The following is a 12,159-nucleotide window of genomic DNA, read 5'->3' as shown; positions in this document are numbered from 1 at the left end:
CCAGTGAAGCGTTGATAGCATCTAGGAGCTTTGTTTTGTCTTCTCACTTGTATATTTTTGTTGGATTATGTAACCATCGACAGTTATTCATGATCTAAAACAGAGGTACGTGATAAGCTGTAAATGATAATTTGAAATCTTGACTTATGTTATTATATCACTAAATTACTGGAGCAAGTATAAAATGTAACAAAATATTATAAGATATGATTTAATTCTAAATAATTTATTTCTTGTAATCTACATGGATAGTTTTACTGTTTTCTATGCCAATTCATAGGGTTTAAATATCTTTTAATTTGCGGACTTTCTGCTCTTTGTGCTCTTCTCTGAAGTACTATAATCTGATTATGGGCAATTTCCCGTTACGCCATGTAATATATTGTGTTCAGTTGTGCCCTAATTGAGTCTGTATCCTATTCCTGGTTTCGTTGAATTCGTACAATATTCTGTAGAGTTCTTTTGTATACAGCTAAATATATTCTCCAATTTCAACAAACAGTTTCTCCAATTTAATAGCTTCAATGTCATATTACAGGAATAATTTCATTAAAAATGGCATTCATATCTACTAGCTTTGTTCTATCCATGGAAGAGTTTTTTCATTCAGTTTTCCGGGGATTCCTTTCTTTGTTCACGTATTAAGCTTTTGGAATTGTGTCAATGTCATTATTATCATCGTAGACTCTATCACACTGATCATCCCTTTTTCGTTTTACACCACAATTGAATAATTTCTGTTGTCCTGACATATCGGCACAATATCATAAATACTTAATATACTTATCGAACGTGTTTGCAAGAATAAAAACTAAATGCCTTAATCAACAATAATTTGTAATTACACTTATTTGGGAAAACATAAGCAAAATGTATTTAACCTTGCAGTAAATTATTTTCACCTCAACATTCAAAAGTTAATACATTTGTCGGTAAATTTAAAGTAAGTTTGTACAGAAATCTATCAAACACGAAGTATTGAAAACTGGAAGACTTCTTTAGGGTTCGTCCATCGTCGCAAGGGAAGACCTCACATGTTATAACGCAAAACGTTTAGGAAACACCTTCTTCCTTGAGCGATGAATGAAGAATCGTCTTTGTGTTTCTTGGTAATTCAACATACGAGTAGATACAGTATATCTACGCATGTGAGTTCACACGTTTTAATATCAGGGCGAAAAAAATGTCCAAATTGTGCAGAAACACCGGTTTTAAAAGTGATAAAACCATTATTATCCACGGATGGCCATGAGAGACTTAGTGCATGACACGTGACATTATTCGACTTATCCACTGTGCAAACTATAAAAGGGTAAAAATACTTTATAGATTTCTTCAAACAATAATTTCAAATAACAAAGATATATTTGCAGTCTAAGTTATACACTCCACACTTGTGTGTGAACTTCATATAAAGTATAAGAAGAAGAAGTGATACATAAAATATATCGCTGGTTAAAATGTATCGATCAATGGGATTGAAAGGATTGAAAATGTACTATAAGCAGCAAGAAATCATCAAAATCCAACGTTCAGCAGATCTAAAACTTAGTAAAACTTATCATGGCAAATAATTCATTACAACAAATGGGAAAATTTTTATTCCAATGAATTCATACTAGCGCCTTGTCATTTTAACTGTTCTTAATTAGAATAAATTGTAGATCAGTGCAAGCGATCGGCCCTCTTAATGTTGCAATATATAAAATGCATTTTAAAGAAATACCCGGCTTAGTAAATGAGATTGCCACCAACATTATAGATGTACCATATAAGATTGAATTGTATCTTTAATCAAAGTTTATTGAAAATGCATCAACGCAACATAGCCATTTTAACAACAGGTTTGTTTCCATTTGACACAACACGCAAGTTTTTGTTGACAAATATTACAACTGGTCGTTTTCTATGTATAGAAACTGTTTCAGCAAATTGTCATTGCGGTCATTGTGTAGACATTCCGTATGCCTAGTCATTTATATAAATTTTTCTTACGATGGAGAATACACTTACCTGAAAATTATCAGCTACATCCGTCATTGTTTATGGTAGGTTTGGCGGTTAAATACGCGAGGTAGGGCGATTCAACGCGATGCAAACCAGGAAGGTATATTTTTAAAACTATAACAAATATTAGATTTATTGCTATGAATTAACAAGAATGTTAAGGAAACAGCCTCAATATACTTTGATACGAGATAGTTGCATATAAATGACAAATAATTTTGTGTTTCAGTCAATTATAGTCTTATAAAAGATTTACCTTAATTTACCATGTGTGTATAGGTAGTGACATTTGTTGTTTATTTATTAAAACTTGATAAGATTGATTAAAGGTTAATATTCGTCATTGACCTACATTTTTTACATTTTTCTTAACTCGTTACAAAATAAATTTGCAAGCCATCGTAATTATAGAAATACAGAAATACAAAGGTACCTCAAGGCAAATATTTTGTTTATATTTATGTTAAACGTAATGTCTTTATCATTTTATAATTAATAATTGAAAACTATCACATTATAAAAATGACATTATGCTCCATTTTTGTTGTCAAGTTGCGTTAAATTAGACATATATTTCAAGATATTGACTATTTTAATGGTATTCGAACAATAATTGGTACAAAGAAATGTTTATGATGAAATATTAGGACTGCCTAAAGTATAAAAGACCTACTCTTTATATCAACTGAGCGTAACCGATACATTCTGATTGTTAACTTATTTTCACTTTTACCAATGCATTTTAATTATCGGAACAAGGTCAACCCTACTGCATTAGTTACGAAGTAGAAATATGTCGATAAACCAAGCAAAATAAGTCGTTCATCAAACAAAACATGTTGATTATTACTTGAACCTTTAATATTAAACATTAATGCATTTTTCCGAAGAAGCAAATTATATGGCCCATTTGTGCCGGAAATAATAAACAAACGTCTTCCTCCACCAGTACTCTGTCATTTTCAGAGGAAGGCTTTTATCCGCCTTGTCATTTTTTGTCCTAGGCAACAGATATTGTTTCTGATCCAAGCTCTACGGTAAAAAACGATTTTTCACCCTGATTCCTTAAAAGGTCTCAAATTTATCTTCGAACACTACGATTTCAAGCTTTTCATATAATATTCGGAGCAAATTCTGTTAATTCTTTGAAGAATAATCATGGGTGTTTAAAAAATTAAACAATATATGGTGTGCTCACAGTGTTTAAGGAAAAATGACAAAGAAATCGTCATTGTTGTTGTTTCACCAACATTGTACAGCTAACTGATGTAATGCTTTACATTAAAAAAACTGATCATATTTGTTTATGGAATGTCTTATCTGCATGTATTCAAAGTGTGCTTTTTACTGCTTTCAATGTTTACATAATGTGCTTAAAAAATGTCCTACTAGTCCAGTAGTTTCTTGTGCATTAGTTAAATGTTTAGAACTGACGATAAAAATAATAAAAGTTCGAACGTTTATCTGTGTGTTCTGATTTCTTTTTATGTGTGACATATATAATCCGTCAATGAAGGTTTATTCCAAACGTAGGCAAATGCAAATGGCATTTAACAAATATATTTGAAAGTTTGACTATTTGACTAATGTCACAATGTTAGTGTGTTAATAGTTAACTTTTGTTACAAAAAGATTGATTAATTTATTTGTATGTCATCAATGTATACATGTTTTATAGTGACTTACATTATGTACAACGAAAGAATGCACTTCTAATCCAAATTTATGACTTACGTTATATATTACATTAAAATAAGATGTACTTTCTTCAACATTGAAATTCAGTATTACGACAGTTAGTCAATATATTTGAAAATGAATATCAAATAAGAATATACATGAAGCAAAATTGAATAAAATGTATTAAATTAAGCATCTTAGAGTAACAGTTAGTAAAAGCGTATATTTAAATAAGAACGTGAAAATTTAACGTTAATGTCAACCCAAAAAAATCAAACCTCTTCTTGATATAGTCCTGCTAGTAGACCCTACCATCTATTCAGATAAAATACAATTGCGAAATGTTGCTAAAACTGTGTGGCACTTAATCAGAGGAAAAATCACTCAAGATTATTTTCCGACCACTTACCTAGTAGTAGTAGTAGTAGTAGTAGTAGTAGTAGTAGTAGTAGTAGTAGTAGTAGTAGTAGTAGTAGTAGTAGTAGTAGTAGTAGTAGTAGTAGTAGTAGTAGTAGTAGTAGTAGTAGTAGTAGTAGTAGTAGTAGTAGTAGTAGTAGTAGTAGAAGTAGTAATAGTAGTAGTAGCAGTAGCAGTAGCAGTAGCAGTAGCAGCAGCAGCAGCAGCAGCAGCAGCAGCAGAAGCAGGAGTAGTAGTAGTAGTAGTAGTAGTAGTAGTAGTAGTAGTAGTAGTAGTAGTAGAAGTAGTAGGAGTAGAAGTAGTAGGAAGTAGCAGTAGCAGCAGCAGCAGCAGCAGTATCACTAGCAGTAACACTAGCAGCAGCACTAGCAGCAGCAGCATAAGCAGCAACAGTAGCGGTAGCAGTAGCAGCAGCAGAAGTAGCAGCATAAGCAGCAGAAGCAGCATTAGCATTAGCAGCAGCATGAGCAGCAGCAGCAGCAGCAGCAGTAGTAGCAGCAGCAGCAACAGTAGTAGTAGAAGTAGTGTAGCAGTGTTTTATAAAATATAGGTGTTGCCACAAGAAAAAACATACCGGCAAAAATTAGTTTAACCTTTTACTGCATGAGCATATTGTGAAAAATTGCCATTTTCATTGGAAAGCCTCCTGTAACAAGTTCAAACTGCTATGAAACTAAGAAAAATACTTCAGTACTGATGAAACTTGGCACAAATGTTGATTGTATAGCCTCTGTAACAGCATGCTCAATCTTAAATTTCCTGTTACCATGGCAACGGGGGACGTCTCAAATTTGTATAGATTTCTTTTTTTATTAAAACTGATTTTAAAGTGCTGCAACTTTTCTCAGCAGTTTGAGATAGAATGAAAGGCTTTTCAGAGTTGGTTACACGTTACTTTAAGATCGACCTGAGTCCATTTTTAGCCTGTCACATGTCCAGATTTTCTTGGCAATGAGGGGGGATACCACCCCCTTCAAACCCCTGAACAGAAGTGAGATACTTTTTTTCTTCATCAATATTTACAAACAAAATTACAATATATAAATTGCATTCAGGATTGAGTAGACAGCTTAAAGCTTATATGAAACTCTCTCTAGTAAAACATATTAACAATTTATTTAAGTAACAACATGACTTAGGTTTTGTAGTAACAGTTCATTGTACCAGCATTTAATTCCTTCCATATATTTATAAGAAGATTATAAATACCTACTACTTATGAAATGATTTGTAAAGGATCATTACGAGGAGCGGAACATGTCAGTTGTGTAATGCAATGCCTATATCAAAATCTAAATAATTTCTCGACATGGGAGAAAGGGAGATAAATATACAAAAGAGAAATAAAAGAGATCAGAATGGAGACACAAAAATGGAGTAGAGGGGGTGGGGGTCACTTTAAATAATGGAAAGTTTAGTCCTATTGAAGAAAACTACAAGAATTAAATCTTTTATTTACAAAGTATTGACACTTTAAATGTTTTCTTTATAATTAATACAGTAATGGTTCCTTGTGACAATATGCTATAATTATTATAGCATATAATAAGGAAATACATAAAACAAAGGCTATGGAAGCAAGATAAGGGTAACTCTTTCAAAACGAAATGAAGAGCGCCCTTACTTGCATAATACCTTGTTAATTTATTACAAAGTATCTTAAACACACAGATACACAAGATATTCCAAATTCAAAAGTAATATAGTCTATTCAATTAACATTTCAAGTTCATATGTATGAATTGTGAAAGCGTCTGCACGCGTAAACTCCAGTACAGAATTGATACCATTATGAAATAAAATTATTTATTTCCTAATTCGCTACGCTCAAACGTAAATAAATTATTTATCCCATAATAAAGGAATCGAAGGAAGAAAGAACAACAAAAACATAAATTCACATTTAGGATTTGTTATTTGCATTGTCGTTTATCGAGTGTTAACACATGTTCTTAGAAACAACACCAAAATCGTATACACATGAAAATAACATCTCAACGTTAAATCGGTATAAAGTAAAATGTCTTTTTCGACAATAAACTCATTTCTCAATTGCGTACATCAACATGGAAAACACACAGTTATGAACATACTTACCCTGTCAGTATGCTGCGAGTCGGCTGCGCAACCCTACTCCATCGTGGGAGGGGGACGTAGTAGGAAACCAAAACTCAAGACCAGCCACCTTCGTAAGTGTTCTGACATAATTTAATGAGAAACCCCATAAAAATAATCCACTTACTACATACAATGTAATTAAAAGCCGAATAAGTACGCTCAATAACTGCACGCCTTCCATGAATAAGTTCAAAACATTTTACAAAAATTATCTTCTAATACAAAGAATATAAAAATTGTAGCAATCAAATTTGAAATCAGAAAAGTTCAACTAAGAATCGTTCTCCAATATAATGGACATCCCAGAAAGTAGTACATCTTATTCTTGGAGCAAAAATTGTAAAATATACAATATTTCAGTTAAATTAAAATCGTAACCAAAACGTAACTGCTTGCGTAAATTAATCTAAAATGCACCATTATAATACCTTTTTTCAAATACCATTACTATGCGACTATATGAATATTCTTGTCGTTTTTTGTTAATGTTTCCAGCAAGAATAAAAATGGCCATTATATGTAGAACCAAGGAAAATCATCGTTACTTTGCAGATTAATTCTACTTTGTAGGTGTAACTGTGTGTACTTTTCGGGAGGGTGGGAGGGATTCAGTGTACGATATAGTACAATAAACGTGTGTAGCAATGCAGAAAACCTCGAATGATGTACACGTCTAACCGACTTTATTATATATTACTGACCAACGAGAAAATCGTGCGAATCATATTCAATGATTTTCAATACAGTAAAACTTATTACGCTCAAACGTAAATAAATTATTTATCCCATAATAAAGGAATCGAAGGAAAAAAGAACAACAAATACATAAATTCACATTTAGGATTTGTTATCTGCATTGCCGTTTATCGAATTCAAAAACAAAGAACGGGTGCAAAGAAACACTTTATAACATTACAAAACTGTTCAATGTTAACATAATATCAATCAATATCAATATAAGATACATTTCATATTTGATTTCAAATTTTCAATATCAGATGCCCAGACTCTTTGTAACTGATAATCGTTTGTTTATATCATCTTTGACATAACCGTCCTTTGCTCTGTCACTACGCCACCGGCCATGTCTTTTAAAAAGTCAGAAATAGTCAGAATTTCCTAAATTGGCAGCCGCTGTGGCTCCCCCCGATCTTAAACTATGTAATCCAAAACGAGATTTATCTTATCTAATTGAAGAAAACATATCCAGAATGATCTCCCTTGATCTCGTATAAGATAAAGAAGAGTCTGTGCATTTTAACTTATAACACTGTTTAGATTTACAGTATGAGAGTGAACGAAATATAAACTCATTTGAATCATCGTTAATTTGAGCACATTTGAGATATAATTTAATCAATGATACTGGACATGTTTTATGACCAGTTTTTGCTATTACACTCCAGTTACCATCTTTATAAATGTCAGTTTTACTTTTTTCAATGAAAATTGTTATATGATCGTCATGAAAAGTAATATCAGAACGTCTTATAGAAGTTAATTCAGAAAATCTAAAGAATCCTGCATATCCAAGTAAACACATTGTAAGACTTCTTAACCTATACAAATCATTTGCATCGTTGCTATACATAGACACTAATTTATGTAATATTTCCGGTGTAATTGGTTCTTTTTTAGAGACTGCGTGTCCAAGAATCCTGTGAGCTGCCTCCCGAACTGACTTAGTTAAATTTGAATGACATGGGTTAATAGAACATCCGGCAGAATCATGAGCCCATTTAACTCCGTTAAAGGCATCGTCAACACTAGACGCTGAATTACATTTTTGAATGATAGAAATCAAATACAATGAAAATTCGGTGTCGAAAGCTGGTAAAGAGTTTAGTTTGTAATTCGACGCCCACTGACACCAAGCCCTGATCGTTGGTACTTTTTGCTAGTAATGACAGCTCGATACTTTAAAACAACGCTCGGAAGACTGGCAGCCAGGGACGACAACTCTGGATTCTTGTACTTGTCCAAATGACTATTCAACTTTGAAGCTATCAAATCTGTAAAACGTAACAAGAAAAAACAAATTATAAATGTAATTCTTACGATATAATAATGTAATCATATAGTTTCAAACAATATGAACAATCAAAATACAACTAAATATAAAACAAAAGCTGAAAATAATTGAAAACAGAGTCCATAAGAAATAAACCGTTCATCACGCTTTTTTTTCAAGTCGATTCGTTATTCGTAAAAAAGATTAGAAAATATTACAATCTGCCTTCACAGCGGAAAATCAACCACAGTCAAACCGTTATTATGACCACTTAAATTCAGGAAGTAAAATAGAAAATTAAACCTATCAAATAATAATGTCGCACATCGACGCTTTCTACTGCCTATCGACTGGCGTACTACAAATTTATAATTTTATAAAATTTAATCTCGCCAATCGGCGCTTGCCACTGCCCAACGGCTGGCATACCACACAAAGTTTTAATTTAAAAATCTCGCCAATCGGCGCTTGCCACTGCCAAACGGCTGGCGTACCACATAATTTCTAATTTAATAAATCTCGCCAATCGGCGCTTGCCACTGCCAAACGGCTGGCGTACCACATAATTTCTAATTTAATAAATCTCGCCAATCGGCGCTTGCCACTGCCAAATGGCTGGCGTACCACATTATTTCTAATTTAATAAATCTCGCCAATCGGCGCTTGCCACTGCCCAACGGCTGGCGTACCACACAATTCTAATTTATTGAATTTCGTCACCGTTTTTTAAAAAATAAACGAACTAGCTCGCTATACATATAACAAAACATAAAAAATATAAGAGCGGTCATTTTTCACGTGTTACACTGTGATATGATTTCACAAAAAAGATTCAACAACCTATTAAATAAAAAAGCTTTAAACATAGCTTTCAATATTTAAACAGAACAATCTAATCGTATAGCTAAAACTTTACTGTTGAAACTTTCAGATCCAAAAATAGTTTGTCTATTTAAGTATTGTACAAAAATGTCTTGTCTTGTGGAAAAACTCAAAATATCAAGAATGTATATTTCGGGTATACTGCTATTACCAAACAACATTGGCCAGAACGGTGCAGATGGCCAATGAGGTACAATTAAAACTCCCCGTGCTTGGCAAAGCACCAAATGATTGATAGCTTTAGGCACAAACGTAACAGGGGGAACCAGCCAGTTATTTTCCCCTGACCAATCAACTGAAAATGCATCGACTTGTTCTGTTCCCGGAACCCAGAACAAAGAATTAAATCTTTTAACTTTACAATTGTAATGATTGGCAAATCGATCTATCGAAAAAGGCCCCCACATATCATCCAAAAAATTGAAAAATTCTGTAGTAACGCCCCAATCATCAACATCAAAAAAGTTACTTATTTGATCTGCAAACTGATTTTGCGCCCTAGGAACCCAGTCTATATGTAAACGTATACCTTTTTTAATACAAAAATCAAAAATGTTAACAGCGAGGGAATGTAACTTTGGTTTCATGCTCCCTCCGTTAATAATTTTTACACAATTTTGATTGTCGGTGCACCATCGGACTGATTTACCAGAAATAAACAATACAAAACTTTGTAGAGCAAAATATATAGCAGACAACTTCTGCCATGTTGAACTCTCAGTTTTTTCATACTCGGACCAATTTCTGTGACAAATACATTTATCAGAGTTTAAGATATAAGCCCCACATGCTACGCTACTGACATCGGAAAAGATATTTATAGTAAATGCATGTTCAATAAAAAGAAACTTGATAGGATTGTTTTTAAACTGGTCTCTCCAGAATAACAACTCCTTTACATATCCGTCTACAAAAGAGACATTGAAAACAGTATCCCAACTTAATCCATTTAAAATGGTACGGTGTAGATATTTGGTCATTAGATTGCAAACTTCCCCTAAAATAGGCATCATAGACATAACTTTTCCTGTAAAACGTGCTAACTCTCTAGCAGACGAAACAGGTAAATTATTCAAAATAGTACTCCGGTATGAATTTACATTTGAAAAACGTTTCTCTGAAACTCATATGATTCTCAGATAAATTCCATACAAGTCCTAACCATTCTAATTTCTTGACGGGAATGAACATCAACTTATCATAATTCAGTGCAAACCCTGCATTATTTAAGACGTTTTCGACAAAGCTTGCATCTTCAGACGACGATTGAAATGATTTATTCACAATCCCACCCATCGTCCAAAAATACAACCAAACGAATGCCATTTTCCCGTGCATGTTTAACGATGCAACTTAAACACTTAGTGAAAATAAAAGGCGCTGATGTTACCCCAAATGGCAATACGAAAAAAACAAAATACTTGTGGATACCGTTATAATTCCAAGAAAAACCTAAAAATGTTTGCTGAGAAGTACAGATATCGATATGATGATACGCTGACGTAATATCAAATTTGTACATAAAACCATCTTTAAGAAGAAAATCAAATGCTACTTTCCAATCCTCAAACTTAAAATGTTCTTTCCAAACGTAATTATTTAAGTTACTTAGATCTAAAATTAACCTTTCCTTCCCAGAACTGTTGACGGAAACAGATAACGGACTAACAATACAAGGCAAAAAAGGTACTTCTAAAACCGATCCCGACCTAAGTAAATCTGTAATAGCCCCAGTAACAAATTCAGCGTGTACTAGAGCAGATTTGTTATTTTTCATAAACGAACATTTCGGAGTATTATAAAAAGGAATTTTGTACCCATTCTTTATGACATCCAAAATAAAATCAGGAGCTTTAATTGTCTCCTCCCAGAAATGATAATTTTTTAGTAAACTTCCCTTGACAAAAGAAGTATTAGACTTACATATGTAGTTATTATACTTAAATGTTTTCTGATACTCAAAATAATGTTCATGCATATAGAAATTCACGTCAATGAAAACAGAATATTCTAAACAGTTGAATAAATCTACAAAATCATACTCATCTTAAACATCTTGAATTTTGGACTGTGTCTGAGTCTTGGGGCTTGAACCAGTTTTTAGGAGCTGCCGATTGTGAACCTGGCAGAGATCCGCTGAAGCCTGAGAAAAACCGCTGGTAGGGTAATTGACTTCCGTTGACCTTGGGACATATAGCCCGGAAGTGTCCACATCCGCCACATGCGAAACACTGACTGGACCGTCCTGCTTGTCGAAAGGAAAGAAAAGGCCTGACCTTGGTTTGAGCACCAAAAAAGAAGTAGGAGTATAACCCCCAAAAACGTATGGGTTACTCGGCGTAGACATTGGTAACGGTCTTTTCCTCGCTCTTTGTTTAGAGAGCGAACGACTTTCAGCGGGTCGTAGCCTCTTCTCGTCCTCGCTGTCACTGGCCAACTCGTCAGACTCATACTCGCGCACCGTTTCCCAACCGCCAGAACTTTTGTCAGCAATTTTGATAAGTTTGTTGCTTTTACAAACTTTCTTTTTGATATCATCTATCAGCTCTAGAGATTTTCCTTGTTCTCCCTGTTCTATGAGTTCTGCAGCAGCATCCAAATTATCATAGACGTCCTTATTAAATAAGAACTGCTATTTTTTCCCTTTGTACTTGAAATCTGGCGTGGAGTGTTTAGTGTGGATACCTACCTATATTTTGTGAAACAATGTCTTGTCATCGGATACACCGTGCATATCCAGTAACATAGAAATGTTCACTTAAAGTAAAAGTAACGCCGCATCTGTGCAACGCTATTGTCAAAACGAATAACACAGTAAGCAAACGAACCAAAATATTTTATTCTAAATCAAATTTAAAGAATGGAATTAGCGCATACGGCTGCTACGACATTATACTTTATCCAGGATTACATTTTGTTCCAGGAATATGATTACTCTGATATATTCGTGAGAATAACAATCTGAATACTGTGTTGAACATGAATTTTGTATTTCGGTAAAAAATATGTACATTTAACATATTTGAAACTTTATTTTTCATTTT

The sequence above is a fragment of the Ruditapes philippinarum genome, unplaced genomic scaffold (assembly GCF_026571515.1).
Source record: "Ruditapes philippinarum isolate M1 unplaced genomic scaffold, ASM2657151v2 ctg6975_1_1_1_1, whole genome shotgun sequence".
Classification (NCBI taxonomy): Eukaryota; Metazoa; Mollusca; class Bivalvia; order Venerida; family Veneridae; genus Ruditapes; species Ruditapes philippinarum.
The sequence above is the reverse complement of the archived record's forward strand: the minus strand, read 5'-3'. Positions refer to the sequence as shown.